Below are 27,549 nucleotides of genomic sequence, written 5' to 3'. Positions count from 1 at the left end.
TGGCGGCGGGAGCAGGCCTGTGGTCCCCCTGAGCACTCAGGTCGGTAGCCCTCCAGCCAGTGACTAATAGTCTCTACCATGTGCCCCAGGGGTTCAGCTTCTCCGCAGTCCCCTCTCCCCTCTCTGGCTGCTTGCCCCTGGAGAGGACACAGGAAGTGAATCAGCCCACCCACTGGGCAGTGCGGTGGGAGGGGGGGGCCGCGGTGGGCGGGGAGACATAGCCCAGTGGTGTTAGACACAAAGGCCACGCAAGCCTGCACTGACCCAGCCCTGGTTTTATTTTGTTTATTCTTCCCAAGTTAGCTGTTTATTAACTGTGTCCGCAGAAGCCCCTTCTGACCTCATCGCCTGATGGAAGGGCAAAAATGCTTCTCTTCAGGGGGTGGAAGTGGTTTGTCAGTGAATCCTGGAAGCAAACCACTGTTCTGGGGACAGCAGGCTGTGAGGGTTGGGATGGCGTTGACCAAAATGACTGGTTTGGGTTATTCATTCTTTTTCTTTAAATTTTTTTGTTTTTTACTGAGGTGTGACTAATGTAGTTAACATGTTGATGTCAGGCATACAACATAACGACTTGATATTTGCGTACACTGCAAGGGGGTCACCATAATAAATCTGGTCACCGTCTGTCCCCATACAAAGTTGACTTAAAAAATTGGGGCGCCTGGGTGGCTTAGTCGGTTAAGCGTCCGACTTTCGCTTAGGTCATGATCTCGCGATTCGTGGGTTCAAGCCCCGTGTCGGGCTCTGTGCTGACTGCCAGCTCAGATCCTGGAGCCTTTTTCAGAGTTTGTGTCTCCCTTTCTCTCTGACCCTCCCCTGCTCACACACACTCTCTCTCTCTCTCCTAGAAATAAATAAAAAATAAAAAAAAATTGTTTTTCTAGGGGCGCCTGGGTGGCTTAGTCGGTTAGGCGTCCGACTTTGGCTCAGGCCATGATCTCACAGTTCGTGGGTTCGAGCCCCGTGTCGGGCTCTATGCTGACAGCTAGCTCAGAGCCTGGAGCCTGCTTCAGATTCTGTGTCTNAGGTCGGGGGCGCCTGGGTGGCTTAGTCGGTTAAGCGTCCGACTTTCGCTCAGGCCATGATCTCACGGTTCGTGGGTTCGAGCCCCGTGTCGGGCTCTATGCTGACAGCTAGCTCAGAGCCTGGAGCCTGCTTCAGATTCTGTGTCTCCCTCTCTCTCTGACCCTCCCCTGTTCATGCTGTCTCTCTCTCTCTCAAAAATAAATAAAAAATAAAACATCAAAAACATTTTTTTCTTGATGTTTTTTTTGAGAGAGAGAGACAGAGAGAGAGAGAGAGCAAGCAGGGGAGGGGCAGAGAAGGAAGGAGAGGAGACACAGAGAACCCGAAGCAGGCTCCAGGCTCTGAGCTGTCAGCACAGAGCCCGACGGGGAGCTCGAACTCGCAAACTGTGAGATCATGACCTGAGCCGAAGTCAGATGCTTAAATGACTGAGCCACCCAGGTGCCCCTGCTCTTGACAGCTTTCAAATGTGCACAGCAATATTATTTTTATTTTTATTTAAAAGTTCATTTCTTTTGAGAGAGAGAAAGGGAGTGAGGGTGGGGGAGGGGTGTAGAGAAAGAGAGAGGGAGGAGAGAGAGAGAATCCCAAGCAGGCTCCCTGCCAACAGCGGACAGGGGGCTCAGCCTCACAAATCCTGAGACCATGGACTGAGCCAAAATCAAGAGCCAGATTCCCAACTGACAGAGCCACCCCGGCGTCCCTGCACGACATTGTTGACTGCAGTCACCATGCTGTACATGATGTCCCCATGACTTATGTATTTTGTAATTGGAAGTTTGTACCTCTTGACCCCCTTTCCTTATCAGCCTCATTGGAGGCCTGTGGGCTAGGAGCAAGTGAATTAGTGAGACACAGCCCCTGCTTGCAGACCCCATCAGTCCGGGGGGACAGAGATTCAGTCTGTAATCGCAGAGTGTAAACTCTGCACCCACTGAACACTAGCTGAAAGTCTATACCCGTTAAACTCTAACTCCCCATCTCCTCCGGCCCCCAGCCCCTGGTGACCACTCTTCTTTCTGCCTCGGTGAATCGGAGTGTTCTAGGGCCCACGTGGGATCAGTAGCACAAGACACGCAAGCACACCCCCACCCCCTGCCCCGTCTGGGTTCTTCCACTTAGCATCACGTTTGCAAGTTCATTAGGTGTGTCAGACTTCGCTTCCCTGTGAAGGCTGGATAGCATTCCGTCGCTACGGATATGCCACATTTTCTCGATCGGTTCACCTGTTGATGGACATTTGGGTTGCTCTTGGCGATAGTGCAGCTGTGAACGTGGGTTTGAGATTATCTGTTCAATCCCCAGCAGCAGAATCGCCGGGTCACGTGGAAATCCTGTGGTTAACTTTTGGAGGCATCGGTGTATTGGCGAGGAAGAAGTGTTAGAAGTAGATTTTACCGATGAGCACGAGCTATCCGAGCATCTAGGTAGAGGGGAGGCGGGGGAGGGCAGGGCAGGGCAGGGGAAGGCCTGACCCGTGCCATGAAGCACCCGGTGCGTGTGCTTGGGGCCCGAGCCGGGTGTGGCTGGCGAGGGGGCCGTGGAGAGGGGTATGGACCGTGAAGGGTGATGGACCAGGCTGGGGAACGTGGACTCCCAACTGTGGGCTGTGAGAGGCGCTGCATGGGGTTTTTAGTCGGGAAGTGACACGGGCCGGTGCAGCCTCGGGAGGATGTCCGTGCGAGTGGCGTCAGGGGTAGACTGGGAGGGAGAGAGGCTTAAGGCAAGGACCAGGTGGGTCAGAACTGGGTAGCACTGAAGCCGGTCGCTGGTGTGCATGGATGGCAGCAGGTCTGAAGGTGAAACTGCCTTGGCGGCTGGGTGGACTGAGGTGCCTGCCATTGCCTGGGTCAGCTGACGGGACCGTGGTGGGTTTGGTAAGATGACGACCGGGCGAGCCGGGGCCCGATGGGCTGGAAGGGCCTCTTATGGGATGAGGGTTGGAGCGGCGTGCAGAGCTGTGGAGCCAGGGGCAGGGGACGGGGTGGCCTTGGGATGGCACGGAGGGCCCAACAAAGCTGGAGGCCAGGACACGGCCTCTGCCTGTTCCGGGTCCGTCCTGCCTGAGTGCTTCATGGCAATCCGCACCCTCACTGTCTGCGCTTGAGGCTGGGCCCTGGGGGTGGAGATAGGTCAGCGTGAGCCAGGGACTTTAATTCGTGTATTCATCCTATAAAGCTTAGGAAATGGAACCCGGCCAATCTCTTTGCACAGTTACACACGTAATCACGTTCGGGATAGGTGATCCACAGCAGAAATAGAGTACGTGATGAAAGTGTGTCGCAGGCATATGTTTTAGTCCAGGTCAGGGTCACCCAGCACTACTGCCATTGGGGACCAGATCATCTTGTGTCATGGGGGCTGCCTTGTGCATCGTAGGACATTTAGGAGCATCCCTGGCCTCTACCCATTAGATACCAGCAGCCACACGCACACCCGGCCCATTTGTGACAACCAAAAATGTCTTCCAGATGTTTCCAGATGTCCCCTGGAGGGACAGCAGAGATCACCTTCAGTTGAGATCATTGGTCCAGAGGCCAGGAAAGGCTTCGTGAAGAAATGATGTTAATCCAGGCTCTAGAAGAGATAGAAGAATGAATCAGGATTACACAGCTGTGGGGAGTGGGGGAGAGTATTAAGGGCGTAGGTGACAGTGTGTGCAAAGGCCCTGACGTGGGAAGGAGCGTGAAGGGAGACCAGCAAGGGGAGGCATGGTGGACGTGGGGAGGGTGGCCGGATCCTAGGGATACTTAGGAGGGAGCACAGGCAAGAAAGCCTCCCGGACGCACAGGATGGAACTGACTAGAAGCTGGTGACTGACATGTGGGCATATTGGGTTGGCTTCCATGGGGGGCCCTGAGCTCAGAAGGGCGGTCTGGCCAGGCGTGCGCATCTGGAGTTACACACGTACCCGTGATGAGCAAAGCCCTGGGGTGGACGAGGCAGCCCAGGGACAGCGTATGGACCAAGAAGAGAGGAGCATAGAGAAGGGCCTCTTTGGACGTGCGCTCCGCCATTTGGAGGCTGGGGAGGAGCTTCCAGAGAGGGGGCATGTGTGGTGCCGCCTAGCGCTCTCCCCTTCCTGGAAGCAGCGTTACCGGCTTCACACACACTCTTCCCGAGAGGTTTTCTGCACGAATCAGTAAATACAAATATCGGTTCATTCTCCCCAGAGCGCAGCACACAGTAGGTCCTTTTCTGCCCCTCGTTTGTTCCTTTCCCACTTACCTCCCTCGGGGTGCTTCCGGATTGGTACAGAGCGCCCCTTCCTTCTTGTTTAAGGCCATCGAATGCTCCACCATGTGGATGTCGCACATCTATGTGAGCGATCTCCTGGTTTTTGGGCATCACCGACCATGTGCCCCCGAATCACCGTGTCTTCGGGTCATTCTGCAGTGTAGGTGGTTCCCTGTGGGATGCAGTCTCAGGAGGGGAACTGAAGGGCCAGAAGGGGTGTCTGTTTATATTCTGAAAGATCCTGGCAAACTGCCCTCCCTAAGAGCTTAAGAAAGACATGCTCCAGCGGCGGTGTAGGAGGGTGGCCGGTCTCATACCCTCTTCCATGAAGTGTTACCAACCTTGCTGCTGTCTGCCAATCTGGAAGATAAAACAGTTTCTCAACAGAGTTTTGATTTGCAACTCTTTGGCTATGTTCACCGACACGAGAGCCTCCTGTGTTTTCTTTACTGTGAACTGTCTTTTCATGTATTTTGCCTCCTTTCTCTCAGGTGGTTGGTCTTTTTCTTGTTGAACAGGAGGTGATCTTTATATATGAAGGAAACTAGTGTTTTGTTGAGAATATCAGTTACAAGGTTTCCCCCACAGTTGATCAAGAAGTTGTTGGCTGTTGCTGCTGTTTTTTTGTTTTTGTGTTTTTTTTTTAAGATTTATGAATGTCAAGGGAGAGAGTCGGGCCCCTGAGTGGCGGGTGTCTGGTGGGGAGGTCCCTGAGGGAGCGGTGGGGCCGGTTCCCGGCTGGGAACTCCTCTCTGCTGTGTAATAGGCAGAGGGAGGGAGGAGGCTGCTGGGCAGGTGGTTGAGTTCGTCCAGGGATGGGTAATGAGGAAGCAGAAAGCTGGAGGGGCAGGGGAGTGACGCTTTTAGCAAGAGAGCAGTTGATCGCAAAGCACTGGACACTGAGCTAGATGAAGGGGGTCAAGTGGATGTGTTGTGTCTTTGTTAGAATAACGGTCCCAGATGCTTCTATCTTGCCTGTGAGAGGCCTCCTTATCTCGCTGTCACACACCACACCCCGTCCCCTGCCCTGAACCACCCAGGCCAACGGACCAGACAACTGGGACACAGCCCCCGTACCCCGGAGCCCACCTGAACTGTCCAAACCAGCCAACCCCAAGCTAGTCACCCTGCCCCGCCTTGCCGTCCCATGGAGACCCGCATAAAGGCAGTGTCCTGTGTCTTCCTCTCATTCCTTCCTGTTCCCTGACCAGCAAGTGCTTCTCCATGTGGCCCTGGGAGGCATTACACGCTCCCTCTCAGGAAATGTAAGGAACAAAAATCTTCTTTCAATGGCGTTAGCTTCTCCGCATGTCCCTTGGTAACTTCCATAAATTAAAACCCTCTGCGTACAGTTGAGACAGCAGTGCCCCTGGACAGGGACAGAGTATGAGGGTCCGTCAACTGTAGGTCCCAGTGAGGCTCCAGAACTGTCACAGTGTGTGTGGTTAAATAAGCAGGCTGTCAGGGTGGGCTTCCTGGAGGAGGTGGCCTGGCGATGAGGAGAGTCTTTGTGGTGGGGATGGCAGGAACACCGATTAGGAGGCACATGGCCCTGTTGGTGAAGGAGGGTGGGCGGTGGTCCAGAGTGAGGCTGGAGAAAAAGATAGGAGAGGATTCAAGTCTGACGGTGGAAGGGGGAGAAGAGATAGGCGATGGGGTCCGACATGCAGGGCGGGTCCTGTGGATACTTGTTGCAAATGGGTTTTTTTAATTCCCAGGGATAATCTGACCTTGTGTGAACTCCCTGTGGGGGTTCAGGGTGGGGCTGCTTCTGATGCTGACCCTGAACTGTGACGGGTGGTCCCACCCAACTCCCAGTAAGATAGCCGCCTCCCTGCACCTTACTTTTCTTCCTTCCTTCCTTCCTTCCTTCCTTCCTTCCTTCCTTCCTTCCTTCCTTCCTTCCTTCCTTCCTTTTTTCTTAGCATTTGTTTATTTTTAAGAGACAGAGAGAGCGTGAACAGGGGAGGGGCAGACAGAGAGGGAGACACAGAATCCAAAGCAGGCTCCTGGCTCTGAGCTGACAGCTCAGACGGGGCTGAGACACGGGGCTTGAACTCACGAACCGCAAGATCATGACCTGAGCCGAAGTCGAAGGTTTAACCGACAGCCCCCGGGGCGCCCCCTTACCTTTATGATGCCGCGTTAACACCACCCATCCCCCGGTGAGCTCAACTCCCCGCCTTCACTCCCCCAGCTCGCAGCCACCAGCCCCGCACGGGCACCCCGCCCTCAGTCACGGCCCTGTTTGCCCTCCTGTCTCCGGCGAGCTTTCACCATCCTGGGTCCCACGAACACCCCTTCCTCTATTCCAGCGCCTCCCTCAGGATCAGATCCCATACCCGCCAGCAGGTTTTGAGCTGCAGGTGGCATTTGAATTGAGGGGAGCATTCCCGAAGGCCGAACAGTCTTGGAAACATGGCGAAGGGGGCTCAAACGGAGGGACGCGGACGTCACCTGCCAGGGGTGATCCAGATCCTGGGCCTGCGCTCCGGGCCCGTGAGTCCAAGGGGAGTTCGTACGCAAACACATGTGCATGGTTGGCGATGGCTCCTGCCACCTCGCGATTCCTTTATGGTCACCTGGAGAGTTATTTACCTTTTTGAGAGTGGAATTTGCGGGGGAAATAATCTCATATCCAGCAAGTGCTTATCTGGCTCTTATGAACTCTGCACAGGGCCGTGTGCTGCGGGTCCTAGAAAGCTGTTGTGTTTGCTCTGCCCCCCCCCCCGCCCGGGAAAGACAGCGTGTAATGATTCACCAGCGTGCGGCGCCCGCCCCGCCGCAGGGGCAGGGAATGAGGGGAAGCCAGCTGGGCTGTGGTTGGCCGGGCGGACTTCTTAAAAGAGCTCGGGCGGATGGTGGGTGTGGAGAAGGTGGCGGAGAGGAAAGGAGGGGAGAGGAGGCCTGGTGAGGGGCCCCTGGCTCTGGCAGTCAGCCGGCCAGCTGTCCATGGGGGAGGTTGAGAGGGAGGAGGATGCTGATGGCTACCCTGGGGGCGACAGGTGAGCCGCCAGACGGGAGGGGAGGGGAGGTGGCACAGACCCCATGGGCTCTGTCAATGGGGGGGGTGGGGGGATGCCGTGCCTGCTGCGAGCCCTCTGCTAGCAGGGGAGCCCTGGGGACCCTTGGGATGGACTCATTGACCTTGCACTTCCCTGAGGCTTTGTTGACTCCTGAAGGTCCTTGGGTTGCCCCCAGGGCAGGAAGCAAGTATTTCGCAGACCAGGGCTCCGGTGATGCCTCGTGTGGGGGGGGGGGGGGGGGGGGGGCGGGTATCCTTTCGAAAGTAGGGGTGGGGAGCTGCAGCTGAAATGTGGGATGTTAGTAAGTGTGTTTCTTGGATGTTTGGGGTACACATCCTCTCTAGAACCTGACCGATGGTTTGAAAAAAAAGAATGTCAGTGATAAAAAAAGGAAATCGTGTGAAGGAGGAGGAAACGTTTGGCTTAACCACGAGGCTGGGGAGAGGATGTGGGAGGGAGAAAGTGACAGCTCTGCAGCCTCCCCCTCCCCCTCCTCCAGGCTTAATCTCCACTGTCCCCCCAGCACCCAGTCCTCTGAGTCCAGCTGATGCTAGAAGGTTGGAATTTTGCTCAACAAGCCTGGGGGCTTCGGGACTTACCCGAGGACCAGCTTGCCGTGTGATCCTGACAAAGCAGCCCGACGTCTCTGGTTTCGTCAGGGTTTCACACGTGGCAGCTCTTTGAGAGGAGTTTCGCCTGTTAGCTGCCTTTGCTTGGCATCCTCCAGGTTTCCTTAAGGGTCTGAAAAGAGCAGAAGAGGAATTCACTGAGGAAGTGAATTCCCTGGTGTGGGGGGTGAGGGTGCAGGGCGGGCGGGGTGGGGTGGGGGGGCTCTTGGGCCAGGCTGGGCCTCTACCCTGCCTGCCTGGGTGTGCTGCGTGGGAACACTACCCTTCATTGTCCCCAGGCCTCAGATTTGATTTTCAAAGGAAAAGCTCCTGATAAGGTGGGCCTTGTTTCACTGAGGCCGGCTTTGTGTGGGCTCCAGGCTGTGGTCTCAGGGTCCTGGCGTGAGGACGGAGGGAGGCGGCCTCCGGAGGGGAAATGGGTTCTGCAGCAGGTGAGCACAAGCGCTTTGTGCCTTCGGCACCGCTCACCAGGCACCTGCTGCTGCGGGCTGAAGGGATGGGGAAACCGAGGCACAGGAAGGCACAGGGAGCCTTGGGGCTCCCAGGGACAGCTCAGTAGACGTGAACCGTGTCTTTGGACTCCTTGCCCACGTTGCCTCCCCACAGACTGTTATGACGGGCCCTGACGCCGCCAGGTCCTCTGCTCTGATTCCGCCCCTCGCACCCTCAACTATGTGCTGCCCATGACTATGGAAGCAGACTCACTTTGCTCAGGGAGGAGGATCTGGGCCTCTGTATGAAAAGTGAGGGGACGGAAATTTCCTCTAATAATTTCAGCTAATCCCAGTGACACCTTCCCCTCTCCCCCGTGTTCAGGAATGTACCTTCGGCCCTTCCTTTAAGGCCCAAACAAATGAATCTCTAATGGTGAAATTCACACTGTTGAGGTGCCACTCTCCCACTGCCTCACACAGATTCAGTGTGACATCCCTGGGCCAAGAAGTAAGAGAGACCTTTCTCCTAGTGTGTTTCTGTCTTGACGGGGCTTGGTGCTTCACGGTGCCCTGTGGGACACTGTGGGGACAGGTGTTTGAAGCATGCAAATGATCGTTTTCTTCTCACTGTCCATATAGCGGCCTGGTGTTTCCTCCCTGGGCAACACAAGCCACTTTCCACAGCCACTGGTGGCTGTAGGGGCTTTCGGGAGCAGAGAGGGATGACCAGAGTCAGCGACAGATGCAGCTAGAGCCCACCCTTCCCACTGTCACCTGCTCGCCTGTCCACGCAGACTCTGGTGGGCCCTCTTGGGTTCTGGGCGGACCTCAGGGCAGGGGCGCAGGCCAGCCCGAGCCTCAGAGGCGGTCCCGCAGCAGAAGCTCCGAGAAGGTGGGGGTTGCCGCTTACACCGCCCTGAGCTCTGGCTGTACCCTTGTGGGGGCTGGTTTGGAAGGAGCTCTCATTCCCATTTCCAGGGCCTTTTGTATAATGCATTTTGCCTCGGCCCTCGGTAAAAGCCGGCACTTAACGATGCCGGAATGATGACCTGTGTCGCATGCTGGCCGGTGGGGCTCTTAATCCACCACCGTATTCAAACATTGTGAAATGTCCTGGTTATGATGTGGATTAGTGGGGAAAATACCGTTCCAGTGAGGAGGTAGGAAGGTCAGTTTTGCAGTCTACCTTGTAGCCCATGATAGGCTGGGGAACAAACGTCTTCCATCGGGTCGGCGTAAACGCAGGGACACCACTGAACACCAACTGGGCACCAAGCCATTACACACCGACCCTTGTTCATGCTCACCGTGGACCAAAGGGGCAGTCACTCTGGGCTTTATGAAAGTGTCCCCCACCCAGGGGCATAGGGTGTAAACTGCCCATCAGGGCTTGGTATAGACCAAGGGACTTCAAATGAACATCATCCCCATTTTACAGAGGAGGAAACTGAGGTCTAGAGAGGCTCCAGGACTCAAAGCCAGGTGCATCTGACTCCCACATCACCGATGGGAACAATTGTGTGTGGCGAAGGCTCCTGCCCATCTAAGGCTGGTTCTGGGGCCACGTAGAAGTCACCACACCCTTTCCTATCTGGGCCCTCTGTCGTGTTGTCTAGTCTCAGCCGAGGGTGTGGGCGCATGCCAGCCCCCTCCCCCTCTCCCTGCCCTGTCCTCTTCCTTCTGCCAGTCCACACCTCCCCAGCTCCTTGCTGCCCCTGACCCTTTCCCTGGCACCTGTGGGCTGTGTTCTCTGTATAATAATTCCCTGGACTAGTTTTTCCACCAGGTCCGTCAGTTAACAGCTGCCCCCCAGGCCCAGCATGTGAAGCTCAGGGTTAATGATTGCTAAGGAAGGCGCCTCGTGAATTCGAATCATCTGAGGAAGGAGTCGAGGAGGGAGGGAGGCGGCTTTGAGCTACCAGGCCTGGAGCGGTGCTGGGTCTGGGCCAGAGGAGGCCCAGAAGCAGATGGGAGTGATGGGCTGGCGTCTGAGGGGCTCAGGTGGACCCTGAAGGGGAGATAGAATTTTCCAGGCCAAGTATGAGGGTCAGGACATCTGCGTACAGAGAGGCGCGACTGGGTGGTCAGATAATGATTCAGGTGTGGATGTGTGGCCTTCCAGGTAGCTGTGAATCACCAGGTGGGTGTATGCGGGAGGCAGGTGGCCCCTCAGAGAAGCCTGTCTCCTTCCTTCCTTATCGATCCCTCAAAGTATTATTACGTGGGTTCTCAGAAAGGAGGGATCCCTTTGAGGGCAGCCGTGATTGCTCACACCCTGCCCGGCAGGGGCTGAGTCACGGACACCTGCTCACTGAGGAGATGTGGGACTGGATCTAGACGCCCCTCCTTCAGGACCCACCACTGAACCCTCTCCCGTTCTGCCTGTCTCTCCTCCGGGCACACGCTGTCCGCCTTCCCCTGCGGGCACTGGTCCCCAGCTCCCGGTACTTCTGCTCACTTGGGGCTCCGAGTGTTTTGTCTCCCGACTGGATCTAGGCCGTGTGGAGGTGGTCAGTCCCAGAAGCTCGGGACAGTTGTCCCAGGCTTGGGCCACGCGTAGGAGTCAGCCCTGGCGCTTAATAACCAGGCGAGTCTCCAGGCTGCGCCTCTTTCCCTCCCCGAGGATTCGGACTCCAAAAGCCCGAGATGGCCTCACCGAGTCTGTTCTAGGTTTCCAGCAACAACCCCTGGGTTATTTGGATGCACGGCTGAGTTGGGGACTTAATGTGAAAGGGGCTTTCCAGGCCCCTGTCCGGACCCGTGACTTCACTCTCCTCCCCAGGGTAGGTGCCCCAGACGCCCTCTGGACACTTTCACGGTGGGACTCAGTGCCCACGGAGCGGGCCTCCCTCACTGGGGGACAGGGCCTCTGTGGCTGGAGCCCGCCTCCCAGAAGAACCCATGTGGGGGGCTCGGCTCTGACCTTAGGGGCTGCATGGCCTTCAGGTTTCCAGACCTGCTCCCCCGGAATGTGGGAGGGCGCTGCGTGCCCCATCCTCGCCGGGCTCCCTCCTTTCCTTCCTCCTGGGGTCTGGGCTTCCTTGCAGGCCGACAGCCTTAGCTCAGACTTGAAGTTTCCGATCAGGTTAGAGGCTCGGGAAGGCAGCTGAAATGGGATCGTGCTTTCTCCAGCAGCCTGGCACTTCACCGTGGGGGTGACGGGGACCCTGGAGGCCCCCCCCCTTTTTTTTTAAAGATACATCAAGCAAGTGCTTTTTTAAATCAGTACAACAAATGGTATTCTTTCTGGCCTGGGGAAGCTTCTCTCTGCCTGCTCTGCAGTCCCCACCACTCCCTCAACAGGGACAGGAAGAAGACAGAAACTCCTTTTTTGGACCCAACTTTAGATAAACATAACCAAGTCTTTACATGTGGCTTTGGAGAGGCCTCTAGGATGCTGGCGAACACGACATCGGGGGTCTGGGTGGCGTCGATGGTGGAGTGGATCCCTCGTTTGCTGTGGGGTGGTCTGAGTGTGGTAGGCCTCCAGGCGGATTTTCAAGGCCTTCTCATTATCGTCTGATCGGCTGATCAAGGGTTCCCCTGTGATGTTATCTTTCATGGCCTCCTTTGGGGGGTTGAACTCCTCGTGGTAGGAACGGCCACTCAGGGGGTGAATCAGCCTTCCTGTGATTCTTCGGAGGAGCAGAGAGTCTGGGATGCTGAGTAGGCCAGCCCTGGGTGGGTCCAGAATCTTAGCAGTCTTGGTTGGTTCGGGCTGATGCTGTCATCACCGGGCTTCACCTTCCCAGTCTGACTTTTGGAGAGCTTATCCTCACTGAGCCGTGGGGGCCCGGGGGCAAGCAGTATATTTTAAAGTTTCTAGCTGGAGAGCTGCCTGGGCCGCTTAGTCAGTTAAGCAGCCGATTCTTGCTCTCAGCTCAGGTCATGATCTCAGCTCGGGTCACGGGATCGAGCTCTGGGTCCGGCTCTGTGGGCTCTACGCCGAGGGCGAGGAGCCTGCTTGTGAGTCTCTCCTCTCTCCCTCTGCCCCTTGACCCCCTCCTCTGTCTCTCTCCCCCAAATAAATAAATATTTTTTAAAAAATAAAGCTTTCTAGATGGTTCTAAGGTGCATCTTGAGCTGAGGGCCACTGGGCTACACGTCAGGCAGCCATAGGTCTAGCTCTGACCACCCGGGGGTGTAGATACACTGTAATAAAAGAGCCAGGGCCCTCTTAACCTGTATGTCCCGTAATATGGAAATGTTTTTATATATTACATGTATTTCATAAAGCTCATAAGGAGGGACTTAAAAATCTAAATCAAATATTTAAAAATTAAAAAGTACAAAAATGTATAACATCTTAGAATATCAAGTAAATGTAAAATTTATAAAGATGGACATTATAGTTCTAGTCCATATTCCCATATTCGCAGCTAAAGACAAATGAAGCGTCGGCATATTAAGAGCCGCACACTTCCAAAGCGCCAAATCCAATCATGAAAAATCAGAAGATGAAATATTATCTGATCCCTTTTTAAAGCAGAATCTTAAAAAAGCACGCTGGGGTGTGCTTGTGTCTCAAATATGTTTTCCTGTATAAAATCTTCTAAGAAGAGCTGTTCCTGGCTCTCACCCTAGCCGGAGAATGGTGAGAAGATACATTGGTGAGATATCTTTGAATATTTTCCGCTGACAAGGCCTTCTGGCTTTTTTTCAGGGACTGCAGTCTTTTATTTATAAGGAGCCCTTGTTTTTGTTCCTAAAGCATTTCCGGTTTATCCTCCAGTTGTTTGATTTTATCTCGTTCCGATGGAGATTCGGAGGCAATGTTTCCTGTATCAGTTTCACAACTGTCATGTTGATATTCCACATGTTAGGAGCGCCTCCGAAAAGGGTAGTAATTATTCTTGCTCTAGAGTTTCACACTGTCTACTGCTGGCAGTGCCTGAGTAGGACTCGAGATCTATGTCACATCTCAAGGTTTTTGTGGGGTTATTTTGGTTTTTTGGTTTTTTTGACACTGTGATTGTCCCTTTTTTAAAATAGGTACAAAAATCGAGACATATGTATAATGAATTCCCACGCTGGCTTCAACAGTGACCAGCTCACGGCCAATCTTCCTTCCCCTCTACCCTTCCCCACCACTCCTGCTCTGAGCGGGCTTCTGTTGAAGCTGGTCTAAGATATTATCTCCTTTCACCTGTCATTCCTCCACTATAGCCCTTGGAGTGAGAAGGGTCTCATAAGACGCCCAGCCGTAGTTTTGTTATTGCACCCTAAGAATTGATCATTTCTCACTATCATAAAATATCCAGCGTTGAGTCCCCCAGTTGCCTCATACATTTTTTTTTTTACAGTTGGCACGAGATTTCAGACCTTAAAAATCCTGAAATTTAAAAAAAAAAAACTGGGGACCAAGCAAAAATAACACCATTTTGGCACTGAAATGCAGGATTTGTGGACAGAGCATGGCAACCACCAGGCAGAAGGTTCTACACGAATGGGTCAGACTCTCTTTGGGGTCCAGAGGGCAGTGGGCAGCAGAAATCATTTGGCTGTTCAGCAACCAAATCGATGCATTCAGTCCGTAGTAATAGCACGCCCGGTTCCGGGCTGGGCACCTTGGACATAGCCGTGACCCAGGCAGACTCGGCCAGTCTTGACTGAGGGGGGCCGGGGCGCTGGCATTTCACTGTGGAGTTTGCACCTGGGATGGCAGAGACGCTTGCGAGTGATACTTGAGTTTAGCCTTGAAGAATGGGTAGAATTCCACCAAGAAGAGAAAGTGGAAGAAGAGCTAACAGGAAGTGCAGAAGCACGGAGTGTTCAAGGACCAAGGAGAGAGATGGGCTGTGATGGGGCGTGGGACATGTGGCAAGGTGGGCGGTAGGTGAGGCTGGGGCTGGGTGGGCTGTGGAGGCCTTGAGGATATGCTAAGGAGCAGTGTCTTCTGGGGCCTTCCAGAGGAGACCCCGTGCTTTGTCTGTAGGGACATCACGTTTGGACCGTGAGTCAGGAGAGCAGAGCCTTGTAGGAACTATGAGGAGCTATCTGGATTTCCAGGCCCTTCCTGGAGCCTTCCGTCCACTAGACGGGGAGTCCCGCATGCGGTGGTGGGGGCAGGGCTCTGTCTGTCTTGGGCTCCACGGACCCCGTGGGGGCACAAGCCCTGGCACCCAGGAAGTACTCCGTGTCTGCTGACTGATGACCGCCCCGTGCTCCCAGTGCAGGGCCCGCCCACCTCCACCCTCACCATGGTCATGACCGAGGGTGCCCCCATTAAGCCTCGGCTGGGGGAAATGTGGTGGCTTTTTCAAAATGGGTAGGCTCTTTGTCTTCATGGCTGTCTGCACCCCAGTTACCCTGAATGGGGGACTTGCAGGACCAGGCTTGCTCCTGGGCCAGCGGGCGGATAGGGCGTGCAGAGGAAGACTCCGATACGAGCTTCTCCTTGGGCAGATGAGGAAAGGCTGGCCTTTGCGACTGCGGATTGGCTCACATGGGTAATTTCTCAAGACTCGCCAAAGGTTGGAGGACTGACTCACGTGTTTCCTTTTAATCACATCATTCGTTGCTTTAGTGAAACAAAAAATGGTAATAATGCACACGCTCATTGTGGGCAAACTCTAGTGTTGTAGAAGAGGAGGTGGAAGAGAGTGAAGCGGGTCCCTAGGGCTCACCGCTGCCGCCTAGGAGGAGCCGTGCTGGACACCCTTTGGGGAACAGCCTTCCAGACACTTTGCTGCCCATAAATACAAGCAGTTAGCTATAACACGGTTTATATGGCTGCTGTTACAAGATTTACGCTGCTCCAGAACCTGCTTTTTTTGTTTAACAGCGTGTCATGACACCGTTTCCTGTCAGTAACCACAGATCTGTAACATTTTTAATCGCCGTACAGTGCAGCTTTGCAAGGCTGTATCGTAACTTACCCAGCCAGCTCTCTCTTGCCAGAAATTTGGATTGTTTCCAGTGGTCCGCAGTGTGCCGAGGACCAGCCCTCAGCTGCTTCACACGTGTGGTCACGGCCATAGCTAGAAGAGCTGGGAGGGCCGGCACAGAGGAAAGGTTTGGTTCCTTCACCTAAAGCCACGCTGGGCGGTCAGCGGTCACCATGGCAACCCCTGGGCGGGGGGGGGGGGGGGGGGGGGGGGGGGGGGTGGGGAGGGTTGCTGGGGGAGCGCCCATTAGCGACACCTCTAGCCAGAGAGGTGGGTCAGAGCTGAAAAGGAAACAGTCTGTTGTTTGACAAAATTATAAACCTTGGGGCAGAAGGAGTGTGAGGTGAGGGAGCCTTAATGCAGAACTGAGATGGGGGGGGGGGCAGTGGTAACAAGAGCTTTTTATTGAGTGCCTGTTATCTGGTAGATACCGCAGTTTGGTTTTTTTCATCCCAGGGCAAGAGCCATGGATACTTTTATTATCCTCATTTAGCCGATAAGAAGATTCAAGGTGAAGTTAGGTGATAGGTGAGCTCCAAAGGGAACAAGGTAAATGCTGGAGGCAGAAATTGAAATGGTCCTGCATACCCACCACTCAGGACCATCCCCAGCCTGCCCCACCCCCACCCCAACCACCATCCTCGAGGCCTCCCGTCCTGACTGCCTGTCGCCTGGTGCATTCATTCCCACCACATTGGGATGATGCGCACTGAGCCTTCCTCTGGGCTCTTCTCCGGCTCCATCCTGGGTCCTCACCGCCTCGTACCTTCCACCACCTCCGTGCCGAACTGTGGACAGCTCCCCGAATGCGTCCTGCGCCTACCTCCGCGCCTCGGCCCCTCCTGCACCCTCAGCTTGTTTACTTTTTTAAAATGTTTATTTACTTGAGACAGAGACAGCGTGCAAGTGGGGGAGGGGCAGAGAGAAAGGGAGACACAGAATCCAAAGGAGGCTCTGGGCTCCGAGCTGTCAGCACAGAGCCCGACGCTGGGCTTGAACTCCCAAACCGCGAGATCATGACCTGAGCCCAAGTCGGACTGAGCCACCCAGGTGCCCCTGCACCCTCAGGTTAGAGCGGCCTCTGTCCTCTGTGGTGGCTGCACTCCCGTTCATTCTTCAAGACTTCACTCAGACTTCATGTCTCCAAGGAAGTCCGTCCTGACACCCTGGTGTGACACGCCCCTCCTCCGTGTTCCCCAGAAGCGTCAGCTGTGTTTTGTGTCACTCGTCAGGGCCGATCTCCTGCGCTGAGAATGGGAGCTCTTAAGAGATGGAAGGGCCCGTCTGCATTTCCTGCGGTAGCCTCGGACACGTAGTGGGTGTTCAGTAAATGGGTGCTGAATGAATGAGTAAAAGGACTGAGCATATTCCTGTCCGCTCTCCCATTTCTGCCCCCTGCCCTGAGCAGCTCTCCCCAGGGAGAGCACAGGAATGACTTTAACCTGGGCATCTATGGTGAGCGCCCTGTGTACCGGCACCTGCTCCCCGCCTCCCCGCCTCTCACCTGCCCGGTTCTCCAACATTGCCCTGCAGCACAGGCCCCCAGCCTCCGCCCTCCTCCAGACTGGCTCACCCCTTTCTCTCACAGTTCTTGCCTTGCCCTGCCAGGGAAACTGAGGTCCTGGGAGAATCTTCTGGATCAGGGTTCCTGCCCTCCCAATTCTGTCAGCTTTGCTTTCTCAGTGCCATGAACCTGACTTTTTCTCATCCCTTGGGTCTCCTGTCTGCTCCTCTCCCTCGAGGAGACTTTGAAAGTCACTTCTCTCTGCCTCCTAAATCAATCCGTAGCCTTGCTTTCTCCTCCAAGACATGATCACATGTTTTTAAACTGCAGGGGCGCCTGGGTGGCTTAGTCGGTTGGGCGTCCAACTTCAGCTCAGGTCATGATCTCACAGCTCTTGAGTTTGAGCCCCACATCAGGCTCTGTGCTGACAACTCAGAGCCCGGAGCCTGCTTCGGATTCGGTGTCTCTGTCTCTCTGCCCCTTCCCCGCTTTGTGCTCTCTCTCTCTCTCTTTCTCAAAATATAAACAAGCGTTTGGGGCACCTGGGTGGCTCAGTTGGTTAAGCGTCCAACTTTGGCTCAGGTCATGATCTCACGGTTCATGGGTTTGAGCCCCACGTCGGGCTCTGTGCTGACAGCTCTGAGCCTGAGCCTGCTTCCGATTCTGTGTCTCCCTCTCTCTCTGCCCCTCCCCCACTCACACTCTGTCTCTGTCTCTGTCTCTCTCAAAAGTAAACATGAAAAAAATTATTTTTTAAATTTTAAACTGCAAATCTGCAAATCAAACTCAACTTGACTGGGATCTGCCCTGGTTTTACTCCCTTCCTTCATGGGCGTCACTGTTTCCCAGCCCCTAGGAAATGCTGCTTTGAGACCCGGGCTCACTGTGGTCAGACAACTGACCTTGATCACACGAGAACCCAATCTGCAGATCTCTAGGCCAGGCCTGGCAGGGGTGAGGGGGCTGCTGTGAGTCCGACAGTGCTTACGTCCATTTACCCAGAGGAAAGAACGGCCAGTGGTAGCCATGTGTGAACATGACCTTCAGATTTGTCAAGAGCAACTGGAGTCCAGGCTTCTATATGACATCCCCTGATTTTTTAATGTTGGCCTACGTTAGTTTTTCTGAATAGACCTTATTTTTGTTTATAGCAGTTTTAGGTTTTTAGGAAAATTATGCAGGATGGAGAAAGCGTTCCCGGTGCCCCCTTCCCCTATTACAAATAGCTTGCAGCGGTGTGGTACATTTGTTACAGCTGATGAACCAACATTGGTGCATCATTAACCCATGCCCGTAGTTACATCGGGTTCACCTTCTTCTGTGTGCTCTGACCAGGGTGCAACGTCACCTACCATTGCAGGATCCTGCCAGCTATTTATTTTTTTTTCATGCTCCTTAGTTTTGAAACGCTTTGGAAGCCCAGAGCCTCTACTTTCCACGCTCTTTCCTTCCATAACAGCCCTCCCGTTCACTTTCTCCTCCCTACTCTGCCTGCAGCCCTTCTCACCCCTCTGGGCTCTGAAGCTTCCTATCCCCGGACGGGGTCGGTGTGCTGTCTCTCTTGTGTCCTAGCAGACCATGAAGTCCTTGAGGCACTCAGCGAAGTCTGAACGCCTGGAGGTCTGCATCCTGCCAGTGCCTAGTGCTTCGGACTTCGCCCCGTGCTTGGATATGCGCTGGGCCTGGGACTTCCAGGGAAAATGCTTGGGGGCGGTTGGTGACCGGGAGCGAGCAAGCGTGTGGCAAGTGACAGAGAGCTGGGCAAATCGCAAGTTTCAGTGGCGGCAGGGAGGGGGGAGGAGGTTCTCAGCAAGTACAGCTGTAGAGGAGGGAGCTGAGGACAAAACACAGCGCTGGGTGTCTAGATGCTTGCATCCTTAGTAGGAGTGAGTGGAAGTCCCCGGAGGGAAGGGAAAGGGGGCCTGAGCCATCATGGATGTGGTTAGTGGCCTCGTGAAACAGGCCTGAGATGGCTTCCTTGCCCCTTTCCCCAGGTGAGAATGCAGCAAGAGCTCTGCACCCAGAAGAGGGCCTTCACCATCACCCAAAAACACTGGCACCCTGATCTTGGACTTCCGGCCTCCAGATCAGTGGGCAACACATGTCTGTGGTTTATAAACCCTCCAGTGTGTGGGATTTTGTTAGAGCAGCCTGAGTGGACTAAGCCGATGCATGTATATTTGTGATTCATCTTTTTCTGGAAGATTTGGAGAAAATAAAATGTTATATTAATACAAACATAGCTAAATGAATCTCCCATGTTTTCTTTTATCTATTTAAATTTTTTTTAATGTTTTATTCATTTTTGAGAGAGAGACAGAGTGCGAGCAGGGGAGGGGCAGAGAGAGAGGGACACAGAATCCGAAGCAGGCTCCAGGCTCTGAGCTGTCAGCACAGAGTCCAACACAGGGTTTGAACCCATGAACTGTGAGATCATGACCTGAGCTGAAGTCAGATGCCCAACCGACAGCCACCCAGGTGCCCCACACGTGTTTTCTTTTAGGTGCTTTTTTTAAAATATTTTTTTTTTTAACATTTTATTTATTTCTGAGAGAGAGAGACAGCGTGAGAAGGGGAGGGTCAGGAGAGAGAGGGAAACACAGAATCTGAAGATAGGCTCCAGGCTCTGAGCTAGCTGTCAGCACAGAGCCCGATGCGGGGCTCAAACCCACAAAGCATGAGATCATGACCTGAGCCAAAGTCGGCCACCCAACCGACCGGGCCACCCAAGCACCCCTGATACTTTTTTTTATTGTCGTAAAATAGGTGTGACATAAAATTTACCATGCTAACTGTTTTTAAGTATAAAGTTCAGTAATATTATTTATGTTCACAAGGCTGTGCAAGCACCATCACTATCCATTTCCAGAACGTTCTCAACATCCCAAACAGAAACTCCATACCCATTAAACAACAGCTTTCCTCTTACTCCTCTCTCCAGCTCCTGGCAACCTCGATTTTATTTTCTCTCTCCATAAATTTGCCTATTCTAGGTAACTTGTCTAAGTGGAGTCACACAGGATTTGTCCTTTTTTATCTAGCTTATTCACTTAGATAGTGTTCCCAGGGTTCCTCCACGTTGTAGCATGTGTCAGAATTTTATTTCTTTTTAAGACTGAATAATATCCCGGTGCATGCATGCCCCACATTGGGTTCATTCATCTGCTCATGGACACTTGGGTTACTTCCACCTCTTGGCTACGGTGTATACTGCTATTTGGAACAGGGGTGTACAGCTACCTGTTTGGTCTCTGCTTTTCACTTTTTAAAAAAAAAATTTTTTTTATAGTTTTCATTTATTTTTGAGACAGAGAGAAACAGAGCATGAGTGGGGGAGGCGCAGGGAGAGAGGGAGACACAGGATCTGAAACAGGCTCCAGGCTCTGAGCTGCCAGCACAGAACCCGATGCAGGGCTCGAACCCATGAACTGCGAGTTCATGACCTGAGCTGAAGTCGGACACTTAACCGACCGAGCCACCCAGGCACCTCGCCTGCTTTTCACTTTCACTTTCACTTCTAAAAGTGGAATTTCTGGATCATGTAGTAATTCTCCGGTTAATTTTTTGAGGAACTGCCATATTGTTTTCCATAGTGGTTTGCACCATTTTACATTCCTGCCAGCAATGTACCCAGGCTCCAGTTTCTTTAACATCCTCATCGACATTTGTTCCTTTTTTTGTTTTTGTTTTTGATAATAGTCGTCCTAATGGTATGAAGTGATATCTCATTGTAGTTTTGATTTGCATTTCCCTAAGGACTAGTGATGCCGAATTTTTCACGTGCTGACTGGCCATGTATATACATAAATTTTGAGAAATGTCTCTTCAAGTTCTTTGCCCATTTTTGAATTGGGTTATTTTTGTTACTGAGTTGCAGGAGTTCTTTATATATTCTGGATATTAATCTCATCAGATATATGGTTTATTATTTTTCTCCCATTCTGTTTTTCACTCTGTTCATAGTAGCCTTTGATGCACACAAAAAAATCTGATTTTCACATGCCCGTTCTCTCTCCAGTTTCCCCCACTGGCTTCTCATGAAACCTGAACTCCCTCCATTAATGTTGCTTCTTTGGGTCAAGTGTAGGCCCTCTTGTCCATAATGCCATTGATGAAATTCATGCATCCATTGGTAACTTGGATTAGAGACCTCTCAGGAGGTTCCTGATCTCACGTTTCTAGTTTTCTAAAGCACGCATGGGAAAAATTCCCCACCAAACAGCCTTCTTTGTTTTGGCTATGTATGCCCGACTATGAGTTTTTTGTTTTCCGGCATAATTTTTTCAGAAAAGAGGCAGTGGCATAATAGTTGGGTCCATCCAGAGTTTTTCACATTTGGGGCCACTGCATTCCCTTAGTTTTGAACAATGGGCTGGCTGTATGGGCTGTTTGGGGAAGACACTGTAACCTGAAACTCTTCCCGTCCATGCTTGTCTGGGATCCCTCTGGAAGGTACCTGACACACATAGTCAACTTAAAGAGAGAGAGAGAGGCAAAAAAAATGTAATACAGATTGAGATTTGTTCCCAGGTACATGGTATCCCAGTTGTAAGTACTGAATTTGTTATAAAGGGGACTTTACTTTTTTTTTTTTTAAGTCTATTTACTTATTTTTGAAAGAGACAGAGACAGCATGAGCAGGGGAGGGGCAGAGAGAGAGAGAGACAGAGAGAGAGAGAGAGAGAGAGAGAGAGAGAGAGGAAGAGAGAGAGGAAGAGAGAATCCCAAGCAGGCTCTGCACTCAGTGCAGAGCCCGACTTGGGGCTCGAACTCATGAAACCGTGAGCTTATGAGCTCACGACCTGAGCCAAAACCGAGAGTCTGATGCTTAACAGGCTGAGCGACCCAGATGCCCCTTGTTATAAGGACTTTATATGATCCCTTTATAAATTTTTTTAATGTTTTATTTTTTTTGAGAGAGAGAGAGAGAGTCAGCATGAGCAGGGGAGGGTCAGAGAGAGAGAGGGAGACACAGAATCTGAAGACAGGCTCCAGGCTCTGAGCTGTCAGCACAGAGCCCGACACGGAGCGCGAACCCACGATCCGTGAGATCATGACCTGAGCCGAAGTCGGACGCTTAACCGACTGAGCCACCCAGCCACCCCTTGCTTTTATTTTTCACAAGCTCTGAGACCAGGAATCCTTTCCAATCAGTGATGTCACCCCATGACTGTGATTGGCAGGATTTTTTCCCGTCTTAGTACACCGAACAGTGGTGTAACTTCCGGCCTAGAGTCTGGAGTGGGCTGAGATACAGTCTTGGGCTCTATCAGTATTTAGAGGTACCTGAGAGGGAGGGGACCCCCCACAACTTCGTGGCCGGACCGCCAGCTCGGTGAGAGTGTCCCGCCGAGGTCTGCCACCATCCGCATATTTTCCAGCGGGTGGCGAGCAGTAGGGTGGCCTGCACGCAGGTGAAGTCTCGGCAATCTGCCCTTGCAGGACCGCTTGTGCGCACCTCGTCGGAACGTGTGAGTGAGGTTCCTGCCGAGGTGTCGAGGCGCCTGCAGCAGCTGGACCTCCTGTAGGTTGTTGGCCCCCAAATCCTCCCTCCAGGCTCACCTGTCTCCACCCCTGCTCGAGCAAGAGGAAGGGCACGGGGCAGTACTTCTCATCAGCTCCCGGGTCTCTATTCCACTCATTCCTCATTAACGCTAATTCTCAAACCGTCTAATGCGGATCAGAAAAGGCCCAGTGGAGCCAAAGGTGTGGCCTCTCAAGTGTGAGTGTTTCACATGCTAATTAATCACCACCCCGGGGGTGTGGGTTAAAACTAACATTTCCATGTCACGCTGTCTGTGCAAAGTGTTTGAAAGCAAATCGCAGCAGCATGTTACTAGCAGATGAATACTTCTGACTCAGGGTACATTTTGTGGCAGCGGCGTTAAGCACAGCTTCTCAGAGCACAGACTTCCAATCACCCAGAGGGAAAGGCAAATATTTTCCGCAGTTAGGAGGATGCTGTTGAAGATGCGGATGAAGATTTTGAATATGCCTCCTTCTGTGAAATGTGAGTGGAAAAAACAGTATTTTAAAATGAATATGTTGGGGGGCGCCTGGGCGGCTCAGGTGGTTAAGCATCTGACTCTTGATTTCGGCTCAGGTTATGATCTCACGGTTCATGGGAGTGAGTCCCAAGTGGGGCTCTGCGCTGACGGTGTGGAGCCTGCTTGGGATTCTCTCTCCCCCTCCCGCCGCCCCCCCCTCAAAATAAATAAACATTTTTTTAAAAAAGACTATAATTGCCGGTATTTCAAACAGCAGCTTGGTTTATTTCTCTTTCTGTGGAGACCTGGAAACGAGATGGAATACAACGAAAAGGCTTCGGATAGTTCCGAAATCGAGACACGATAGAAAGTTTTGCCAATATTTCAGCAGTAGATTGGTGTGCCGTGTGAGGTTTCATTTAAATGAGGGTTCTGCAGCTAAAAGATAGGTTTTAAGACAGCTAAAAGGAGGGGAGAGGCTATCACACACTCTCAAAAATCTGCCCAGTTTTCCTGAAATAGCCCTTAAAAAAATGGTGGTGGTGGTTGTTTTTAAATTTTTTATGTTTTTATTTTATTTTTGAGAGACAGACAGAGTGTGAGCAGGAGAGAAAAGGAGACACAGAATGTGAAGGAGGCTCCAGGCTCTGAGCTATCAGCACGGAGCCCGACACGGGGCTTGAACTCATGGACTATGAGATCATGACCTGAGCTGAAGTCGGATGTTTAATCGACTAAGCCACCCAGGCGCTCCTGGTTGTTGTGATTGTTGTTGTTTATAAAGGCAAAACATAACAAAATCGCCATCAGATCTCAGGCTAGTCTGCTCAGATTTAAGACCAAACAAAATTAATACGAGGTGAACTTTGCACCTGACCACCTCTCCCTCAGGCTAGTGCTCCGCCCATATTCCTGAAGGTCCTTCCCCCCTGGAACCTTTACCTTACACATTGTGCATCCTACCCAAGCCTTGAGGACTCCGCCAGGCAACCTGTAACCTCCCAAATATGTCTATGTGTAAAGTGGCTAGATAGAAGTTGATGGGCTGTTTTCCCAATACGAGGGTCCAAAAAATGTATAACTTCTAGAGAAACAAATGAACTAATACACAATCTCTAACATTAATTTATTAATGTGGTTAGCTATGTTAGAGTCCCTTCCAACATATTAATTTTTTAATTAAAAAAATTTTTTAGAGAGAGAGAATGCGAATGGGGGAGAGGGACAGAGGGAGACAGAGAATCTTAAGCAGGCTCCACCTGACGTGAGGCTCCAGCCTCGAACTGTGAGATCATGACCTGAGCCGAAGTCAAAAGTCAGTTGCTTCAATAGCTAAAACATGGAAAGAGCCTAAGTGTCCATCAACAGATGAATGGATCAAGAAGATGTGGTTTATCTATACCATGGAATACTACATGGCAATGAGAAACAATGAAATCTGGCCATGTGTAGCAACATGGATGGACCTTGAGGGTGTTATGCTGAGCGAAATAAGTCAGGCAGAGAAGGACATATATCATATGTTTGCACGTATAGGAGGATTAGGAGGAAATTAACTGAGGACCATGGGGGAGAAGAAGGGCGGAAATGGTGGGGGAAAGGGAGAGAGGCAAACCATGAGAGACTTGAATGCTGACGAAGGGGGGGGGGGGGGGGGGGGGGGGATGGGCATGGAGGAGGACACTTGTGGGGATGAGCACTGAGTGTTATGTGGAAACTAATTTGACAGTAAACTATTTGTAAAAAAAAAAAAAAAAAAAGAAGTCAGTTGCTTAACTGAGCCACCCAGGCACCCCTACATTCTGGCTTTTACAGTGTTGGTGAAATGGAGATCTTGGCTTGTGATGGAAAGTGGCTCAGGAGACCAGCGAGTTCTTTTTGTGTTCAATTATATCTGTAGTAATTAACAATGGACACAACACTTGAATCATCAGCCATGACCATCCTGGGATGTTTCAACGTTTCGACAAACGTAACAGTTTACGGTTCAGGTGCAACATGACAAAGGCTTACTGGAAGAGTTCTTATTTCCTTGCCAGAAAAGCAGGGCATGAGAAATCTCCCACTTTGAAAGATCAAGGTCAAGTCTTACCTACAAGTTTGTCTCAACCTGATTAACACACAAGGACGGCCATCCTCTAGCCTCTAGGTTATGAACGTCATCATAAACACTCTGTATGTTCCATCATCTCTCAGTAGCAGAGGGAAATAAAGTCCGAGTGCTTTAAATAAATCTTCATTCAAATCCGGGCTCTACCACCTACCAGCCGTGTTATCTTGGGAGAGCCCACACTTCCATTTTCTTGCCTATAAAATAAAAAATGAGTTTTCCTGTCTGAAAATTAATAATAATAGCAAGTGTTTGGGAGCACCTAGGTGGCTCCGTCCATTAAGTGTCCGACTCTTGATTTCGGCTCAGGTCATAATCTCACAGTTCATGAGTTCAAGCCCCGAGTTGGGCTCTGTGCTGATAGCTCAGAGCTTGCTTGGGATTCTGTCTCTCTCTGCCCCTCCCCTGCTTGCACACTTCCTCTCTCTCTCTCTCTTTTTAAGTAGGCTTCATGCCCCCCGCACAGAGCCCAATGTGGGGCTTAAGCTCACGACCCTGAAATCAAGACCTGGGGTAAGATGAAGAGTCCAAGACCTGGGCTAAGATGAAGAGTCAGATACTTAACTGACTAAGCCACCCAGGTGCCCTGGGTTCTCTTTTTTAATCATAATGACACCCCCATGAAGAAAGTACTACTGTTACTTCCATTTTACAGATAGAAAAATTGAGGCATGGGAGTTAAGTTCCTTGCCCAGGGTCGCACAGGTAATGGCGAACCAGTCTTCGAACACAAGTGGCCTTTTGTGACTGGCCTGTCTTCCTTATTTCCTTTTCCACCCAGGCCCTTACCTGCTCTGCCTCGCCTCCTAAGATGGCCATGGTGAGGGTGAATGAGTTGGGGCAGGGGACCTGTACGGGCTGGTGCAGAGTGGGTGAGAGTTTCCCTCCATCTCAGGGTGACTTTTGCCGCCAGTTGGGTGCTTATCTGTCTCATCTGTCTTTATGCATTTCTTAGGGACAGTGACTCTCTTATTAATCTTTTTTTCCCCCTGTGTAGTAAAAAAAGAGAATGTATGGAGGATGCCTACTTTCCTCTATTCTGCATGTCACAAGCCTATACGATTTCTGTGTCCCTTAAAGTCTCAGCTTTCCCTTCAGACTGTAGCAGCCGACAGAAAATAAGCAACGAGGCGTTTAGGCCTTGTCATGTGATGAACGTGCCGTAAGCAGTGGCTGGATGAAGAAACAGGCGATTCCTGTAATATAATTACCCCTGATGTTGTAAGTTTAGTCTGGTCACCCTCTCTGGATGGCGTGTGCTAGGCAGGTAGGGACTGTTTCTTTTCTGTTTCTGGCCCGTGACATTGAGGCTACTCCAGAGACAACCGGAGGTGATCAAGTCTCTCGAGGCCAGCCCTGGCCCCATTATTGTTTGTGGATTTCCTGGTGTGCTTGGGGCCCCCCAGGACCGGACCTTTGCTTCATGTCCTGCCACCGGCTGGATTCATGGTGCTTCCGGGAAGTGTGGGAGTCTTGTTGGCTTAGGGCTGGGAAACAGAGAGAACCGTGGTGTGCCGCGGCCTGGGGCCTGGTGTGCCGTGGCCTGGGGCCTGCTCACATCTATGTTGTTTGCAAAGTACTAATTCTGGGGGAGACTGGGGGGCTCAGTCAGTTAAGCGTCTTGACTCTTGATTTCGGCTCAGGTCACTGTCTCACGGTTTGTGGGATCGCGTCCCAGGTCAGCGTCTGGCTGACAGCACGGAGCCTGCTTGGGATTCTCCGTCCCTGTGTCTCTCGGCCCCTCGCCCTGACTTGCACTCTCTCTGTCTCTCTTTCTCAAAACAAATAAACTGAGTGTCCGACTTCAGCTCAGGTCATGATCTCACAGTTGGTGGGTTCGAGCCCCAAATCGATCTCTGTGCTGACAGCTCAGAACCTGGAGCCTGCTTTCTATTCTGTGTCTCCCTCTCTCTCTGCCGCTCTCCCGCTCCTGCTGTCTCTCTCTCAAAATAAATAAACATAAAAAAAATTTAAATAGGTAAACTTAAAACGTATTAACTTTTATTTTTTAAACCTGGGTAAAATGCGCATGTGTTTTAAAAAATTATTGTCTCAAAAATTATTTTCTTTATTATTCAGTAATGTGGGAATATTACCTACGTTTTTATTGTGGTAAAATATGCACAATGTGAAATTGACTGTGCCGACCATTTTTAAGTGCATATTTCAGCGACATTACATTCAGAATGTTGTCCAACTATTACCGCTGCGTGTTTCCATAACTTTTTGTCATCCCAAACAGAAACCTAGTACCGGTTAAGCAACACCCCATTCCTGCCCCCACATGGCCCCTAATCTACATTTTGTCTGTGTGAGTTTGCTCACTCTACGTGCCCTGTGGAAGGGGAAGCACTCAACATTCGTCCTTTCATGACTGGCTTATTTCCTTTAGTGTGATGTTTCCAAGCTTCGCTCATCTTGAAGCATGGTTCAGAATGTCGCTCCTTTTTTTATTATTTTTATTATTTTTTAAATTTTTTTCTGAGAGAGAGAGAGAGAGACACCATGAGCAAGGGAGGGTCAGAGAGAGAGGGAGACACGGAATCTGAAACAGGCTCCAGGCTCTGAGCTGTCAGCACAGAGCCCAATGTGGGGCGGGAACCCACGAACTGTGAGATCATGACCTGAGCCGAAGTTGGACGCTTAACTGACAGAGTCACCCAGGCGCCCCCGAATGTCATTCCTTTTTTAAGACTGAGTCATATT

The 27,549-nt window shown here is 51.8% G+C and overlaps 1 pseudogene; it reads right to left on the bottom strand.

The window, feature by feature from the left end:
• Positions 1–11,698: 11,698 nt before the first annotated feature.
• Positions 11,699–25,662, bottom strand: LOC120221995 (annotated as a pseudogene).
• Between the last annotated feature and the right edge of the window lie 1,887 nt (positions 25,663–27,549).

The sequence above is a fragment of the Hyaena hyaena genome, unplaced genomic scaffold (genome assembly GCF_003009895.1).
Source record: "Hyaena hyaena isolate Hyena2069 unplaced genomic scaffold, ASM300989v1 scaffold_15, whole genome shotgun sequence".
Taxonomy (NCBI): Eukaryota; Metazoa; Chordata; class Mammalia; order Carnivora; family Hyaenidae; genus Hyaena; species Hyaena hyaena.
The sequence above is the reverse complement of the archived record's forward strand: the minus strand, read 5'-3'. Positions and strand labels throughout refer to the sequence as shown.